The sequence below is a fragment of the Ambystoma mexicanum genome, chromosome 10 (genome assembly GCF_040938575.1).
Source record: "Ambystoma mexicanum isolate Mex_15411 chromosome 10, UKY_AmexF1_1, whole genome shotgun sequence".
Taxonomy (NCBI): Eukaryota; Metazoa; Chordata; class Amphibia; order Caudata; family Ambystomatidae; genus Ambystoma; species Ambystoma mexicanum.
Window position 1 is genome coordinate 995,880,293 of NC_090932.1, and position 19,423 is coordinate 995,899,715.

A 19,423-nucleotide genomic window follows, 5' to 3' on the forward strand; every position below is an offset into this window, starting at 1 on the left:
CAGTGTAGTACTAACACATAACCATCAACGTCCCTGTGGTTTAGAAGTAATAGTCAATCAGTGATTGGCGCACAGCGCAGCCATATTGTGACAATCTCATTCTCCACAAACAATCCCATATTCGATACAATAGCAGGAGCAGACCCCATTGCTTCAATACATTCTATTGATGAGTGGTCACAATACCTTCAACTCTCTCTTCCTAAATATCTTCCTTCTTGACCCCTTTGTTCATCCTCTTCCAACTCCCTCAGGGTCAGTCGCATCTCCAAGCAATGAGTTGGTGGTATATTTCTTTCGTCTGCTGGGGCCTCCCTCTGGAACAGCCTGCTTGCCTCTCTTAAACTTGAGGAGAACCATCTGCGGCTCTGGAAGCACCTCAAGACCTTCCGCTTTGCTTCTGCTTTCTCTCCTCCTCTTCCCTGTTGGTCTCATGGCTGAAACTGCACTGGTTACCAGGCTGCACTGTGATCTTGGGCCCAGGTCCCCTCCCCACCAGTTGCACACCTGCACTGCCCCCCTGGCTACCCTTGCACTTGGGGACTGTTTATGTATCCCTACAGCCTGCGACCAACACTAAACATCTGATGTCTGCACTCACCCTTGCACTTGCCACCAGCTGGCCCCACTTTTTATTTATTTTCTTATTTATTTTATTACTGTTATCCTGTGTACTGCACTACCCCCTCCACTTTTTCCCTGCACTTTCCACCTTCCCCCCTTCCCTGCACTTGTGCGATCTCAATGTCACCTGCCTAGAAAGATTGTTTGACTATGTCTTCCCTCTGTTCCCCCTCCCTATTCTCATCGCTCCCTGAAAAACTTGTGTATAGGCGCGTTATGAATGCCATATCATATCATCTATCATATCATATCACATCATATCATATTATATCATATCATATCAAGTGGGAAGAGGAGTCCAGACACTCAATGGAGTTTAGTGCATGTGGGACATCACCCTTGCAAACAACCTGCAAAGATTTTGGGCCACAAACCTCCACTTCACTATATATCACTGCCAGGTTGCTTGCCCTTAGAGAATGGGGATCCACAGCTTCTGACTCAGCCCCCTCAGATAGCCCTCAACAAATGACAACTTTTCATGTATAGCAGCTAGTGTTGCAGTATTAGCCCCTTACAGCAGTAGAGACCAACTTTTGATGATCATATAGTGCTGTAGGCTCCCTGTTCACATTAGAAGAAAATTGACACCATGGTGCGTTTTCTCTCGACATAGAACAATCCCCAGGTGGAGGCTTAGTCCAAACGTCCCCCCTAGGGGATGAAGGGGACCTCTGTAGAACTAACCTCCTTACCTGAAATGGACCCACAGTCACAGATCCCATAGTTTCTGGTGCCATATCATGCTCAACATGTAGACCATCCTTGGTCGGAATGTTATGACCCAACCTCATGGTTTCAGGCAGCAAGGTTTGGCACTGTAGACCATGCGAAGAACCCCCTGAGTCTGCAAAACCAGTATTGTTCACACTGTCCCAACCAAGAGGACACTTGTTCACAGTGTGTAGAGCAGTCCTTAGGATAGCTGTTAAAATAGACTTATGCAGCCTTGACGTATATTCTCCCCATGCAAATTAAAGTCAATCATATTAGACCCCTCACAGCCTGATAGTAGTTCACAGTCCATTATTTCTTTGCAGTTGGCCAGTCTACCAACTTGCAGGTTCCTATAAGAGGCATCCTGTCCATCAGCTGTTTCGTTGTACAGGCAGGTCCGGCTACATGGAACCGTACCTGCTTGGATAGAAGTGAATTGAATGGGCCATTTAACATAGACCGCAAAAGTACCCAGACAGAAATTCACTTGGCCCGAAACTCCAGAAAGGATGGTTCCTTGGGAAGATCAGAATTGACATCACCCACATTAGACGGACACTCTTCTAAGGATATGGGAAGTTGAGGGCATAGGACCAGCACCCTTTCAGCCAACAGACTATCCTCCGTAGGGTCCATTGCGAAAGGGTTTGGGTACAGTTTTATGTCGCTCATTAGATTTAATCTCCGGATTGCGCTCAGCCGTATTTTGTGCAGGTAGAACAATAATGGTCACCAAGCCTGAACCTAAAATCAGTTCAAAGGCACTCTATGGCCTGCAGTCAAGACTGCAATCCAGCTGGATAAAAGCAGCAGAGGAAGATTAGAATGAACCACTGGTAAGAGTGCCATTGTAGAGACGATCCTCAGGCAAAAAGTCAATCTTCAGTCACAATGCAGAACACCAGTCTACAAATACTGGGTATTATAGGCCCAGTGAGCTTCCTTTTGTATGCAGGACCATCAGATGGTGCACAGTGAGTTGATGAAGACTTGGACGGGATCAATACTAGGAGTAATGTTTTCCTTGTTGTGACTTGTTTTCATCCTATTTGGACTTGAGAGGGGTAAGGCCTGCTGAGCACAAGCAAGCACAAGCATGGTGCTGCCTTACACGCCGGGACATCCCTGGTGCCTGTATTGGCCCTGGCAGCTCCTCACATTGCGGTCCATCAATGGCAGGAGGCAAAAAGAATACATCCCATGGTGCCGAATGATGGTCCGATCATGCAGAGGAGGAGGCCCCTACACCATGGCCATGGCACTGACAGGCGGGCATCACGAGATACCAATGCAATGTTTCCCACGCTGTGCAGGGCTGGAGGCCACTGCAACTTAACGTTCCTTGCCAACCCTCTAGTTTTCCTCGGTATTGGCTTCTCTTGCCTTCCCCTTGGGGATCCCTTGTGTTCCTTATTGCCCAGATTTCCTTGGCTCTCCTTCTCCCCTTCCTCCTTGTTCTGCCTGCTCTTCTTATAGCCCTCTTTCCTGGCTCCATGTCCCCCACTTGGTTTCTCCCATTGTTTCCTGCCTGCCTTCTTGCTGTTAGTATTGCTGCCTCGTACGGGCCCTGCATCTTTCTGTGGGATCCACTTTCACCTGTCCAGGCCTCCTGAAGTTCCCTGGAATCCAGTGATCTGCAAGCAACTTCTGACAACTTCCGACATCTACGGCACACCTATCTCGCACTGTCACTGTGCCACAAAAATACAGGGGTCATCATAACGTGGAATAGAGAGTTCACCCAAATAGTCTACAATTATGTACTCATCTGGAGGTTTGTTTGTGAAGCTTCCTGTGTCTCCTGAGCAACACTAACATCACAGCCACATCACCAACAGTGCAAGACCCAAAGAAGTATCCAGGTATGCAACAAAAGCGCAACACATTGTTTGACAGATTAAGAGGCCTGCCTTCAGAGATGGATCCAGTACAAGAATTGCAGGCAGACCTGCAGGCCTTATGTATGGAGATGACAACATTTAAACAGGATAACACTGCTCTGAAACAGACCATAGCACGGGGTGCCACTGCCAGTTATTCTAAAAGCGCCATAGCCCATTCCACAGCAGTCAAGTTTGAAGGGGATGACAGGAAATTAACATAATCACTGCAAGATCCATTTTTTGTTTTGACCCATGTATTTTTCAATATGGGAAAGCAAAGACTGTATACATCTTCACAACCTAATGGGTAGTGGCCTAACATTGGCCACCCTGTTTGAGTCCATGGATAGCCCCATATTGAATGATTTTGCACATTTTTTAGAGGACCTTTTAGGAAGTTTTTGGATCTCCTAATCTCGTCTCGAGTGCCCAAAACCAACTGGTAGATATCAAACAAGGCTCACAGGACTTGACCACCAATATCATCATATAAATGACTGCATTTCCGACAACTGGCCAATGATGCCCAATGGCCGTAGTACACCAAAAGGCCCTCTTCCGATGTGGGTTGAGAGAATAATACAAATATGAACTGGCGCACATTATGGAACCAGAAAGTTTACATGCATTGACGGACCAGTTGTTGTGCATCGAATATCGTTTGGAGGAACGACATGGAGAACAGAGATGAGGAGAAAACCTGTAAGCTGCACAGAGAACTTTTGCTGCTCCCCAGGCAGCTACAGCGGCGTCTAATCAGCAAATGCAGTTGGGTGCCATTCGAGGACCTTTATCCAAGGCGGAGAAAAGGAGACGCTGAACAAATCTTCTTTGCTTGTATTGCTTTGGAGCCAACCATTTCCTGAGTACTTGTATGTTGTGACTACAACTAACAGGCTTGTCACAGAAGGCAGTGACATGCCCTGATCTTCTATCAATCCTTCCCTGTATTCCGAAATCCTCTGACCACACTTTGAAGCCCATGTCACTTGCAGTATTGTTAGTAGTATCAGTTTAGCTTAATTCGGACTCCCAGTGTCGGTTCACCCTGGCCATGATCGGTTCGGGCGTTTCAAGCAACTATATGGACTTTACATTTGCAAAGACTATCTATTAGGTCTCCCTGTATTTCCCCTAGTCGCATACATCTGGAAGACATTATAACCACCAATATAAACAGGGGTCATCATCCAGCTCTCTTGAATAAGAAAAACATAATTTGTAGAAACCAATGAGTGGCTATCCAATAAACTGGATCAATTTACGATATCCTAATGTATTCCATGTTACTATAGACAATATTCATGGTCTATTAGGTGGATGTACCAGCTATAAAAATGTTAACCAATTCCAGTCTTCGAACCCCACAACATCCCAGCCTAATTCCTTACTAACAATCAATTTCCCTTACTTAGAAGTGATGATTCATAAGATACCCCCCACTGTGTTGTAACCTGTATTTTCTCCTTGACTAAGGGCAGCTATTTGATGCATCGGAGGTGGGGACGGGGAACGGGGGACACAGGTTTCTATAGTCACTCAGCCACTCTCAATATGTTCTACAGTCTCCTTAGTTCCTCTATTATTTGTGTAGGTTACTGGTTCGATGTTGTACACATACTTAAACAGCACTGCAGATACATTTTAATCGGATCCTCTGTAGCACAGCAAAAACATTGAACTTTTGCAATCGATGCGCCATGCTCTTCCATTAATTCAATATATTCAAAATCACATGATTCACAGGAATAGTGTGAAGAAGGTGAGGAAAATATTGTCTGTTTATCACCGCTTCCCTGCGATTAGGGGATATGCTTTATGATGAACATGTCCGTCTCCACCCATGTTTTTTGCAGGTTTTTACTTGTGAAAGGTATGGAGTGTTCCAAGAGGCTGAAGGCGTGGCCTCTACTCATCCTTTAGGGGTTGAACAATTATGCAGCTCAGAGTGAGATAATTCAGTCATAGAGTCTGCTCTCATTATTCACCAGATCAGGATTGTCCTTATGCTTATCTTCACACTGTATGAGCCAGCGTGTTAAGGTCCCATCCTTCCTGCTGTTCATTTTCATTTGCCTTTTGGGTTTCCGTCTGGCTTATTGCATCTCCCTGATAGAAGGTGGGTCTGCCTTATCAAGCTCATGACTTTCTCCAAACAGGGCAGAATGTTCTTGTATATTTTTATTATTTAGCACTGCTAGCCTTTTACGTTTTCTTTTTTCCTTACAAGACAATACTTCACCCATAGCACTCTCAAATGGTTGTTGCATATCGAGGGGCTCTTGCTCCTTTCGTGCAGCGACACCTTAGGGCCAGCCTCATTATTGTGAGGCATTTTTTCACACTCTTCAGTGTTCAATTCTAATGGTGGACTCCCATTGAAGATTACTACACGACTTAAACGTTTGTCGTGTGGAGGACTTTTAGCTTTGGTGCGCTCAGTCGTTTTGCCCTTCGTAAGTGAGTCGTACATAATTTCGAGCCGTAGCGAAACCATTGTTTGTGTGCGCATGTTTTTATTTATGCGGTTACACAGTTTTAACAGTATATAGAGGTGCAGAGGAACTGCTTGGTCTTTGAGCAAACAGATAGATCAGTTGTTACTGTGAGACTATCACCCAACTGTGTTTTTACAGACACGGTTGCCGGGTCGTTAGTAATACCTCCAGCCAGCACTAATGACACCTTCAGAGCTCCGTCCGTTATTGTATTTATTTCATTCTGCCATGAATAGTACGACTCCAATAAAGAGTTATCGACAACCTTTGACGTGTAGCAATTATAGCTGTTTAGAACTCCTTCTACCATCAGGGGTGGACTGGGAACCAAAAGAGGCCCTGGAAATAATTTTCAAAGTGGCCCCATTTTAACATTTGTAGAAATCTGAAACCCATTTCCTATGGGATAATTTGGAAATACCACACAAAAGAGGCCCAGAGTGCAAAGGACACGGGGGAAATCTCCGGAATGCCCAATAAGCCAGTCCACCGCTTCTAACATTACAGTGTTACCAAAATCCATATTACCGGCTCAAAAAAATGGTAATTTTACCCTTATGCGTAAAGGGAACAATCAGGTTTTGGAGGATGTCATCCACAGCTTGGTAGGAGTAAGCCACAGCCTTACTGTTGTTTACCTTACCATGCCCGTCTAAACAGAGATTATATTTGCCCTTCTTTCTGCATTTTCCTTGCGGCATGGTGTCCGTCTATGTTAGACAAAGCAGTAAATCTACCCAAAACGGCAGAAGTGTACCTGTCGCACTATTAGAAAGTTATCACTTACTTCGATTGTCAGTCAATAATAGTGATAACCACGCCCACCAGTCAGCCAAGACTGGTTAGACTGCACCACACTCAGCACCTCACTCCTTAGCCAAACGTGCTACAGATTTTATATCAATGTTGAGATTTCAATTTTTTTTTTAAATGATGGGAGCCTAGTCATTAAAATTAGTGCTTTTGGGATTTTGTTTTAATTCATAAGATGTTTTGGGAGTTGCTCACTTGACACTGTTTCTAATGGCTGAAATGTGGTCATTTGTGGTTTCTTTTGCAAGTTTCTTTCTAGGGAAGACAAATCGACATCTTTGAAGAAAATTATTGTTTTATTTTGTATGTTCCTTTGCAATGAGATGTGTATGTGTGTGTTCGAAAATTGATTATGTTGTTATATAATTAAAGGGTTTTGTCAGGACTTGGAAATGTGCAAGTTACCTATTTTGTATTAATGTGCTTACTGTTTGAAAGCAATCTTCTCTAAGTCGTTGAGAAACTGACACCATAAACCAATATGTATTTGAATTGTTTGGACCTATATAACATGAAATTATTTTTGCTTTCATTTCGTCCCGCAAGATTTTCCTACACATTTTCCTTTTAAATCTTTACTTTTCATTCTTCTTCATTTTTAACAAGCTATTTGTACCAGCCTTAGATAGGGTTGACTCGCCCAACCCCTTGCCCCGAGAATCCTCTGGATGACAGGGAGTCCATTTTCAGCAGATGCAAATCGTTGAGCAGGCAAGGAAGCTGGGGTGATCACCTGTACTGTTCCTTTCTGAATTGCTGCTCTAGTTTTCTGTTATTGCACACTCACTCATTATGAAATGCAGCAGCATCTCTTTGCAGCTCTCGAATTAGAGTCACCACATACAGGCCGCCTTAACTAATATAACAATCAGGCCCCAGCCGAGGGGCGCTCAAGGGTGGTAACAGCTCGTCAGCCCGAGACTAGGCCGAACCGACTGAAGTGAGGGCCTCTGCCAACCCTGCAGGCATTGACCAGCTTGTATGCCCCCCATGGCTCAGGCATGATATCTAGTGACACCCCAAGGGTTTGCCCAGAGTGCAAATAGTAAATTTTGTTCTCAGAAGATGGGTTCTGCTATTGGAAAAGGGACTTAGTTCTTTATCCAATGTCATGTCGGTAACCCTGGGTCTGTGGAGAGCCGGTCCGAAGCACAAAGCTCCGGTCTAGCATTTAAGTGGGGGGGGTGCTAATATTATTTGCGGGAAGGCGGTGACGTGAGGAGGTGACAGGGAAAAGCTCTGTGTTCCCTCCCATAATCACGATGACACCACCCTGGAAAGGGCCTTGGCTGGCTGGAAAGAGCAGGCAGTAGACATTGTATTCTTGCCCGCTCTTCCAGCCACCTGACTAGCTGAGCGTCCATCCCCCAGTGCCATTATTAGATAAAGCCAGATACCTGCGGTAGATCAGGATGAATGCTTGTCGGCTTACACTGCATAAGTGCACTATTGCCCATTCTTTTTTTTTAAACTCTTTATTGTTTTTTCTTTAACACAACAGTTAGAAAACACACAACATAACATTCATTCACTCTGGTACTTTGTGTTGGAAGTTTGCATCGTCTGTTCCGTCCGCCTTTGCGCTCAAACTCAATCGTCCATTTTCGGAGCACACCTTATTTACTGGTCTCTTGATATATTCACACAAGGCAACGTTTTACCGCAGGACCACTGCCCTCTTGCTGACTTGGGCGTTTCCTACCGCTGTTCTCATTTGCAGCTACGTCCTTGTCTGCATTTTCTAGCGCACCAGGATTGTCTGTAGCGTTTGCTTCCCTGGGTGCAAACAGTGCCTGGACAGCGCATTCCGTGCCAGTATCTTGTCACTGCTTTTGTTTGCTCCCCTGTGTAGTGCTGTCGTCCATACTGTTGTTTTGGCCCATGCCCAACGATCTATGTCTGCCCACCATACTTCTATGGTCGGACCTATCGTGGCTTTCCATGTCATTGCTATGCGATGTTTCTCCAGGATACACATCAAGTCTTTCATCTTGGCTAAGTGTGTTCTTGATTTGCCTCCTCTTGGGAATAGTCCTAGCAGTTACGATTACAGTGACCACGCTTGCATGTGGATTCCACCCTCTGCCGCTCTTGTCTTGATATCATTTCAAAATTTCATTATTACTGGGCAGGCCCAGAACTTATGCAGCATATCCGCATTTTTCATTGCACATCTTGGACAGTTTTGGATCGCTTTACTTCCCATCTTGGATATTCTACTTGGTGTAAGGTATGCTCTGTGTGTTACATAGAGCTGTGTTTGCCTGAACTTCACGTTCCTGGGGACATTTTTGTGCATCTCAAGGCCCTGGACCATTCCTCATCTGTAAAGTGTTTTTGGAGTTCGGCCTCCCACTTTCCCTGAGCCTGCAGTTCATGGGTGTCGTGGTGTCTCCGGAGCAGTTTGTAAAGTCTGGACACTGTGTGCTCATTTGGACACATTAAACCGCGTGTCAAATGTCTCCCCTGATTCCGTGTCCTCTGGTAGGTTTGACCATCTTTTCTTTATTCCCTGTACCATGCCTTTGTACAGTATGAATTGGCCCCTATGTACTCCTTATTCTTCTGTCAGGGTCTGTAGTTCTAGCCATTGTCCCTCCTTCAATAAATCCACAACCTGTGCGATGCCTTTGGCTTCCCAGTGCTTACGATACTGTGTGAGGGTGTCTGGTCAGAAATTTGCGAGTCCTGCTAACGGGATCTCTGCTGAGTAGGGGTCCGGCGTTCCCTGGATCTTCCACACTTTCTTCCAGAGGGTTAGGCCCAGTCTGGCCAATTTAGGGAGTGTTAGGATTAAGGACGAGTCCATCCAAATTAACTCTATCAAGTAACAGCGTCACAGTGCTGGCTGCAGTAATAGCAAATCTATAGATGTATCTTCTCCCAGCCAGTGTACCACAAATTGTAGCTGCCCTGCTAAGTAGTACTTTTCAAAATCTGGCAGCTTAATCCACAGAGACTCATAGTCTCTTTGGAGTGTGTTTAGAGCCAGTCTATTCCTTTCATCCCCCCACAAGAATTCCCATGCTATTGTGTTCAGCTTTTTAAAGAATGCCTCGGGTATAATGTGGGGTATATTTGTGAAGTAATACAGGAGGCGGGGTAGTGCAGTCATCTTCAGCATGGCTGCTCTGTCTATCATCCCCAGTGGCAATGTTTTCCAGAATGTTATCAATTTAGCAATTTTCTCTAGTGCTACTTACATGTTGGCTTTATGAGTTTCTATGGGGTCGTCGTATACTTCTATCCCCAAGTAGCGGACTGTACACAGCGCCCATGTCAGGCCTAGCAGTGGGAATTGGAATGTGTTAATTGTCCAGAGACTCGCTAGGGTGAACAAGGAGGATTTCTCTTTATTAAGGGCTATACTGGATAACCTGACAAATGTGCCTATTACCTCTAACAAAAGTGGTAGGTTATTCTTTGTGGATCTGTGACACTTAGGACCATGTCATCTGCGTAAAGTGAGACTAGTTGAATAACATTGTCTATCTTGATTCCGGTGTCACTATATTCTGCTCTTAGAATGACCGCTAGGGGTTCCAGGAACCAAAATGTAAAGCATTGGCAACAGCTGGCAGCCCTGCTTCCTACCTCTGTATATTTTCCATGCCTGTGAGATGTGTCCTCCTGTCTTCACCCTCACCCCGGAGTCCCGGTATAACAGCCCCATAACACTGTAGGAAGCCTTCCCCCGTTCTGAAGTGCCTAAGCACATGCAATAGTCAGTTCCAGTCAACAGAGTCGAAGGCTTTAACTGCATCGAAAGATGCCACCACACACTTGTCTTGTCTTGAGTTGATCTGGTCTATAAAGTGGTGTAGTCTATGGAGATTCCAAGTAGTGTTAAGCCCTGGGACATAACCCGTCTGATCTGAATGCACCAACGTGTGTATGACCCGTTTTAGTCTATTGGCCAGATACGCTGTCAGAATCTGCAATCCTGGATCCTGGTTCATTATAGAGATTGGCCTGTATGAGCCAGTCTAGTGGCGATTTCCCTGGCTTCAAAAACGGCATTATTAATGATTGTATCATACTGTCTGGAAGTCAATCCTGTGTGTACGCCTCTTCATAGACTTCCAACAGTTTGGGTGCCTGCATCTGCTTGTATTTTTTGTAAAACTCACCAAGCAACCCATCGGGTCCCGTTGCCTTTGTCGTCGGGAGGTTGTCTATTACTGCTTCTAGCTCCTCCACCGTTAGTGGGGCCTCCAGTACCTGCCTTTGTTTGTCAGTTAATTTTGGCAATTCTATCTGGGTCAAGGTGTCACTTATGTCCGAGGTATCTGCCTCTTGGTTCCGGAAGTACAGATTCTCGTGGAACTGGGAGAATACCTGGTTAATCCCATCTTGTGTCCTCACCTCTTCTCTCATCCTGTTGTTAATTGTGTTAATCGGTTCCTTCTTGATGTCCTGTTTAGTTAACAAGGCCAGAAGCATGCCTGGCTTATCACCCTCTGTGTGTAATTTCTGCACATAGCTCCTATAGTCCAACTTCCCCAGCCTCTACCAGATGGTTTTGCACTACAACCTCAGTGCTACTGACTCAGCTGGTTCTGTCACAGTTATCCCCGCGTGTCCTACCACCTGTTCTATTTCCCCTTCTATTTTAGCTAGGTCGGCCAGGATGCTTCCCTTGAGTCCCCCTTCTTACCTATTGCCGCCCCCCTGACCACCACCTTAAAGGCATCCCACAGTGTCCCAGAGCTATCTTCACTGCCTGTGTTGTGATGGAAGTAGTCTTCTATCATATCTTGTATGTGTTCCTGGATCTCCCCCTTTAGTATCACCTGTAGCGCCTTTGGTGGTGGTGCTGGCTTCAGGTATTTATTGTCCAACCTGTCCAATGTAGGGTTGAGTGTGCAGTTGAAATCTCCTGCCCAGATGTAGGTTGCCTCTGTGAAAGGGGCCAATCGCGGTGTAAGTGTCCTGAAGAACTGTGTCGCCTCATGGTTAGGGGCATAAGTGTTGACCAAACACACTTCTTTGTTTTCCAGCATGACATGCCCAATGATCAACCTGCCCTCTTTGTCTTGTTCTTGCATTCTGAGTTGAAACGGGACATTGGGAGCTACCCACGTTAGTACCCCTCTGGCATAGTTGGAGTAGGTTGAGCCATACATTTGTCCTCCCTTGTTTTTCAACAGATGGGTTTCCTGCAGCATTGCCACCTTCACTTTTGACTGGTTCAGCCAAGCATAGATGCTCAGTCTCTTAACATAATATTTCAGCCCTCGTATGTTCCAAATGGCTATCTTGATTTCCTCAGCGGTCATGTTGGCCGCACGTGCTGTGGCCCGTCTTCTCCCATGGGCCCTTATTGGTCTCCTGAGGGTGTCTCTCGACTCCTGTACTCAATAGCCAGTTTGGTTTCCCTTCAAGCGTCTGGTGATATATCCACTCCAGTTGTGCTTTTGTAATCTTGCTTTGTGCACCCTCGTGGTGATCTGTGCATTTATTAAGTTCTCCCATACTCGTACCATCTCTCAACCAAACAACTTTAACTATTAACTAACGCCCAGCCTCCCTCCACCTGCTCAGGCTCTGCCTCTTTCCTTGCGCAGCCCCAGGGTGCCAGGATCGGCTCGCCACAGCGTGATTCCTTAAAAATGGCATCTTTAACTTGTTCAAGTCTGGGAGTGCTACTTTGAGGCATCCATCAGGGCAGCTAGGGGATTGCTCCCTCTGTCTCTTGTTCTGTATTCCACCTGGCCTTTGCTTCATTTCTGCTACTTCCCTCTTGGGTTTTTCAATCTTCACCATCTATGCCTTACTGGGGCGCGACCCTGTTGATCCCCACATTTCTGGCATTTAACTGGGGAATTCCTTGTTGGTCCATCCAGTCGTGGGCGTCTATCATAGTTTCGAAGAGGTGTGTTCTACCATTATGGAGCACCTTTAATTTGGCTGGGTACAGTAGCATATATCACATGCCTGCATTCCTGAGTCTCTCCTTTGTTGGTCCAAATTGTGCTCTTTGTCTTTGCACCAGCGCTGTATAGTCTGGGTAGATCGCTATTTTGGGGGAGTTCGTAGTGATCGCTCCTCCCTCCATCAAGAATGTCAGTATCTTCTCCCGATCTTCATGGGCCTCAGGGTTGCTCCTGGCAGAGGCTTCCTGGTCAGGGCCCTGTGGGCTCTCTCAACCGTGAAGCCCTGGGAAAGTACTCTGACTCCCAGTTCCTGAAAGAGCAAATTTTCTACCTAATTCGTGGGATCTCTGCCTTCTTCACCCTCTGGCAATCCGACAATCATATTGTTGTTTCTTTGGGCCCTTCCTTCCGCATCCTCAATCCTATGCTCGAGTGTGCGCACTCGGTCTAGCATGTCTGTCATTTAGGATTGCACAATGGTGCTATTGCTAGTGTTTGTCTGCACCTTCTGTTCTGCTGTGCTCACTCGGCCTGTCAAGGCCTGGACATCCTGTGTCAGAAGGCCCACATCTACGAAAACTGCATCTAATTTATGCTCCACTGAGGTTTTCAGCACTGCTATGGCCTCTAGAATGGGGCCGTCATCTTGCCTTCCCTCTGATTGTTCTATCCTGACTGTACTTGATCTGGCATCAGTCGGGTGGGCTGATTCGTGTTGCGTTTGTGGGCAAATTATTCCATGCTGGTCTGCTTGCCCTTTCCCCCTCTGTGTCTGTAATGTTTCACATTTTTCTTCTTCTCCCCATCTAGTATAGTTCTGCTGTTTCTCAGGTGCTGGAGTGTGCCCCCATTCCTTCTGGTGTGCGTTCTATGATTCCGTATGGGTGCCCCCCTTCCCAGCGCGCTCCCCTTCATGGTAGTTCAAATCTTTGTGCTGTCTCCCTGTGGACTTTGTGCTTCAGCTCTATGTCTATTTTAGTGGTCCAGTGCCAAGCAGCTGCTCCTTTCACTTTATTAAAATGTTTGCGCAATATCCAGGGGTGCCGGTAGGAAACTGACTGGATGCGCTCCTGGTCCTCTCCTCTCCACTGCTTGGCCGCCCTGCCGGGCAATTGTGCTTTGCGTGCGTGTACTCCCTCAGCTGCTCATATCGGGGCTCACTTTCAGTTCCTCGGGTTGCCTTGAGGAGTTTGTGTGTCACTCGAGGTTGGCTATTCGCTGAGGATACAGTCCTCAATTTTTGGTGGCGTTCCTCCTGCAGAAAAATGTTCCTGCGAGGGTCTTTGTACGGATTTCTCCATGTCCCTGTGAGTCTCTGGTTGGCTTCCTCCCTGCCCTCACTTTTCTGCGCTGTTCTGCGCTGATACGCCTGGTTGATGGGTTGTGCTCTTCCACATCATTAAATTATTTCAGCAACCCCTGCACTTGAGACCGCTTGCCGCACAGTTTCGCTTTCTGCTCCCACTCTCACCTGGGGTATTGTCTGCTCCTGCTGCTGCGGGTTGCCTGGGGATTGTGGGCATGCATGGGAAATCTATTGGTGGTTGCGCCGCTTCTCCGGTGTTGAAGGATGTTCCTCTCTCTTGTGCAGATGGTGGCCCAGGTGCTTGTGCTGGGGGGCCTCGCTTCCCTCTTCAGTGCAGCCGATGTAGTGCGGGTGCCCTCTCCTTGCTTCACGTCACGTATAGCAACCTCTCGCTCTATCTCTGGAAGCTGCTGGCCATGGGTGTTAGGGTGCATGCCTGCTATATTGTGCAAGGCCTCCCTGGCTTCAGTAATGCTTGTTTTGTTCACCCGTGTACGCTCTTCATTTCACACATGGGTAATATTATTGCATGCTTCTGATAGCGTTGATAGCTTGGGTGCAGCTCCCCCTCTCTTCCCTCCTCAGGGCTCCATTCTGTAATGGGGCACTCCTTAAGTACGCTCTGCTAAGTATGCTGAGTGGATCCTCTAACCCCAGCCCACCAGACGTGTTGTGGGTCTGGGCTCTATTTCGACTCTTTGGTCTTACCCCACAGGGGTCTCGTATTAGCTGGGTTGTTATGCCGCTCTGAGTCTTGCCTCAGTCGGCCTCCCGTGTATGTTTGGAGCCTCTCTGTGCTATCCGTCGTGCGGTGTGGAGGATTTCCAGCGGTCTCTTGCTGATGGGACCCTGGGACCCAGGCGGGTTTATCCTCACCTGTGTTCAGCGGTTCTCAGAGGGGGCATGTTAGAGCCCTCTCACTGTCTTCTGGGCTCTTCTCTGATTCCCCGCCGGGGAGTGCCCACAGCGCCATCATTCTGCTGCTCCAGAGTTAGCTGCCCTCCACCTTCGCCTGGGCGACTCCTCAGCGTGGTGAAGGGCAGGCGGCCATGTTTCTCATTGAGGCAGCGGCTGGGTTGTCGTGAGGTTCTCGCCCTGGCTCACACCACCATTTTGCTACCCACACTCCTTCTGCCTCGAGCTTCGACTCAGGGACCCGCATTCTGGCCCCTCCTCATCTCACCCGCCAACCTCCATTCGCCATCTGCCTGCCACTACGCGGGTACTTCGTCATCGCCATGAGGCCATTCCTTCTCCTCTTGCGCTGCCAGCTTTCACTCAGACGTGCACTGCATCTTGTCATGGTTTTATAACACGGCACACTCCCGCCAGGGACTCCTTCACCTGACAATGAATGTGACGCACAATAAAAACACCTTTTATCTTTAATAAACCGCAGGTTTTTTATTTGAGTAGGCTCCCAACCCGTATTGCACCCAACCTTCACAAACACCCAGTGTCACAATGGACTAGGAACCAGACCGGTGTGCTTCAATCAGATATTTAATAATTTATGATTTAATGAAAAAGAAAAATCAAACAATTTTTATGGCAATACAAATGCAATGATTCTGACAGAACAATTGGCTCAGCAATCCTAACACAGTCTGCACAGATCTTTAATGCCAAAACAGTAAAAAATGTCAGTTTTAAATCAAATGATAGCACCAAGGTTAAGCACGCCCCCTGCAACACTCACCCCCAAACATCAGCTAACTTAATTCCTTTGAACGGAAGGCAGTGTCAGGGAGTTAGGATATAGAGAGAAAAGTTGGAGTTGGAATAAAGCCCACCACCCAAAGATGGAGAAAACGGCAGAATAAGATTTAGCTTATTACTCGCACAGCTGATCACCAGTGCTATGGGACAGCAGGACAGGAAATTTGTGTTGCGACACTTGATTAGATAGGGAAGCGTAGAGACTACTAATCAGCAAACTAGGGCAACGTGGAAACGAGGTAAGGAAATCAATTGTAGGGAGAAGACCAATGCAAAAGCAAAATACAAACGGAAAATGGAAATTCATTTCACACAAGATTTCCAAGGACAAGTAGCTAAGGAAAGGTGCTTAGCTTTCAAAACCGGAAATCAGTTTTTAAGGACAAGGACAGAGGCACATAACAGATAGGATTCTAGACCAAAAAGGTTCCTCTCAATTGGTATATATATATATATATATATGTATTAATGGGACAGATGCAAATTAGGAGCTTGTGTGGCTAGGCACTCAATAGACGGGCATATTCAGGTTTTTGTTACACAAAGACTAATTCTGTTGAAGCTTTTGTTTAATGACTATAGTTAGTAAAAACACAACAAAATTGTTGATTTCAAATGGCAATAATATTGAACTTGAATTTCAATGGGGGGAATTAATTGATTTACTTCAAAATAATGCTAAGGATTTATATAGGCAACAGAGAGATTTATCACGAGAATACGCTAACATGCACAGGCTAATACTACTATGGGAAGGTGAGGGAATTATACTGTCAAAGTGGGACTTTAAATGGGATATTCTATGGAATTTTCAATGGGGCTATGTTGCAAAACGGAAAGGATTATGCAATTTAGAGCTGGGGTTATTTGCTACTTACAAAGTAAGCCTTGGTTTGGGATTCTGAACAGCCAGGCTGCACTGTCCTGGATGGGATAAGCTGGACAGCTAGGCAAGGGGTCTGGTCTCTGCACATTCCTGAATGGGATTAGCTGCCTCCATCCTGTTTCTCTTGTCGCCTGGATTCTTTTGTGTGTGTCTCTCTAGTACAGTCCCCCCTTATATAGCTCAAATGACATCATCTACTTTACAATCCAAGGGGAGTACTCTAAAATTACTCCTACCCTGGGATAGGACAGTTCACCATTCCTCTCCCCGTCCCCTGGCATCATTGCGGGGAGGGAGCACCATCTGTCTGTTTGTCATTTATCAGAGTTCTTTGCTCCCCAGGTCAACCTTTTAGCACAAATGAGCTATGTATCATAACTTCAACCTTATACTAGCCACCGCCATAAGAAATAGATATGTGGTTTCAGTGGGTCATAGGGAATTAGATACGCCAATCGCCAACTCTGTGTAAGATAGTATGGCCCTTGGGCACATTTTTGCCCTTTTCATGAATTCATGATATGCATAACAGTTATAATTCTGCAAATGATTAAGCATGTTCACAATCTCATTTTCCATCGTTCCACCAAGTCTCATGTTTGTCAAATGTTTTAATCAGCCAGAACAAGTCTTTACCAGCCATTTTAGTTCACAAGGTCCTAGGAACATGTACTTAGGCTCTAAAATCCACCTGGAAATTGCATGGAAAAATAGCATAAAGCAAAATTCTTTGTTTTATTCGGAGTGCTGGGAAAAATGCCTAAAATTAATTACTCCTTTATGATCACTTTGGAACATCTGTCACATATGGTGCTTCATTCCCCATAGCAAACTGTCTCCCTCTGGCTCAGCTTCCAACAAAAGACTTTTATTACACCCTGTGAAATTTGTCCTAGGTAGTGGGTGCTGGCGGAACTCACACTTCTTGGTCAAGCTGTAACCACACTTGCCTTCTTTGTACTTTTTTTTAGTACTGCCTTCCAGTCTGGCAAAGCCGGGAATTATAACACCCTTAGCCACATGATATGTCATTGCAGAACAATTTACTTACAGATGCGACTTCCAGTGGGATGCAAGGCTTTCAATTCAGAAGTGTCCTCATATGTCATTGCAGAACAATTTACTTACAGATGCGACTTCCAGTGGGATGCAAGGCTTTCAATTCAGAAGTGTCCTGCCTGAGCACAAAAACTGGTTTTACTGGTTTCCTGAGCCTCCTTGAAGTTGATTGAAGTCTGGTGGGGACAAACATAATGTGCATTGCTTAGCCAACCCCCCAACCCACATATTCACTGACATTTCTGTGCAAGCAAAACTATCCTTTCACAGGTCTTTAAAAGCCATTTTTCTCATTTTACTTTACACGTGTGCAAGCCGTATTTCATCTAATGTTTGAAATGCGGTTCTGTAGGTCATGGGATTTTTTTTTTCATTTGTCCTATTGAATGTGTCTGCATTTGCAGTTGATCCATTGACACAGAGGCGTGGCCCCATGCATAGGGCTCTATGATTTATCATGGGATGAAAAAGAAAAATACAAGCCATTTTTTCACTTGCAATATTTAGAGTGCTGCTGTTCACATGAAAGGCAAAACAAAAGCCATACCGGGTTGAACTGTTGCAATCCTTGCCCCTCATGTGATTTAACAGTAAGACAAGGTCGTTTCGAATAAAGTGTATAACTTTGATGTTCAAATACAAAAAAAGCAAATGCAGGGTCATTTTTTAATATAGGGCATAACGTCTTGTTATTCAGATGAAAGAGAAGCAAACGCAGGGCCGTTTTTCAATGCAGTGCATTACTTCTTGTTATTCAGATGAAAGAGAAGTAAATGCAGAGCCGTTTCTGATAAAATGTTTAAATGCTTTGGTCATTCAATGTAATAGAATCAGATGCAGAGCCATTCGTGGTGAAATGTTTAAATGCTTGCCACACATGTGCCAAGAGAAAACAAAGCACAGCCGTTTTGGGTGGCACTGTGTAATTTAGTTTTTTTTAGGTGAAAGGGATATCAGTTTCAGGCCCTTAAATGCACCCACAGATCCCCCCCCCTACTCTTCCATGACTTTTTGTTGGGGAAGAGTAGGGCAGAGTGGGGTTTCCTTCGGTGGATTTCTCCATCAAGGAGTGGCACTCGAGGATCCCCTTCCATCTTTGGGTTGGAGAGTCTGGTGCAGCACCCTCTTTTCTTCCTCCCCTTCCAGGTCCCCAGGGCCTTCCTCACTAGACTGGAACGTAAGGATGTTAATACTCTAATAGAAGATAGAAAAAAAACTTTTAATGCTTTTTACTGAGATTTTTCCTGGAAGATTTACAACAATGGAACAACGACAACAATTTGCAATTTTCATGACATCTTCATTTTCATTTTTAGAATAACACCAAGTAAATGTCTCCCTGTTATCTATATGAATATGATTTTCTTCCACCCGGGTTCCAGTTCCTTACCTGTATCCTTTGGAGGATTCCTGGGATCTACCCTCACAGGGCTCTTCCACCAGCCTCAAGGCCTGCTCTCTTAATTTTTAGGGGGATGGTGAATTGACGGGCCAGGCCTGGGATGGTGACCTATTCTCCATTTTTAACTTCTCCTGCCTACGGTAGCAATGGAGCTGACCGAAAGGCTTTTGTTTAGGATTGTCACAGCCCCTGGGGTTACCCTCCATTTGGGACCCGGTTTGGCAATTAATAAACCCCAAATTAATTGCGAATCGGTTGAGGATGTTACTGCCTAAATAGAAGGCAGAGGGGACACCTTGCACGGCCCAACAATTATGCTCTATGCTTTTAGCAAAAATAGACATTTTTAGCATGCACCTGTTAAACAGGAGATGTTTGGAATAGGGAATTTCCAGACCCCATACCCACTGATAAACCGACTCAACAATGAGAATGGTCTGATATTTTGGGAGTTTCCTGAATAATACTTTGCTGATTAAGCTTTCCTCACTATTCTGGCCTACTCTGGCGAGAACAGGTCCCCTGCATCCTATACCTGAATGGGGAGGAACAGCTGTTCACCCTTTCTCTGAATATTGGCCAAGCTTTGAGATGGTTTTTCATCACTTATTTTTCATGGGACTTGGGTTTTCAAAATGTG

At 45.7% G+C, this 19,423-nt stretch overlaps 1 protein-coding gene across 1 annotated transcript in view; it reads left to right on the forward strand.

Annotated features, from left to right (window-relative positions):
* Positions 1-5,266: 5,266 nt before the first annotated feature.
* LOC138491915 (dehydrogenase/reductase SDR family member 4-like) overlaps positions 5,267-19,423 on the forward strand; it is a 295,693-nt gene continuing 281,536 nt past the window's right edge. The window contains exon 1 of the mRNA XM_069618778.1: positions 5,267-5,343. The gene's annotated coding sequence lies outside the window, so the exon portion shown is untranslated. The remainder of the gene's footprint in view (positions 5,344-19,423) is intronic.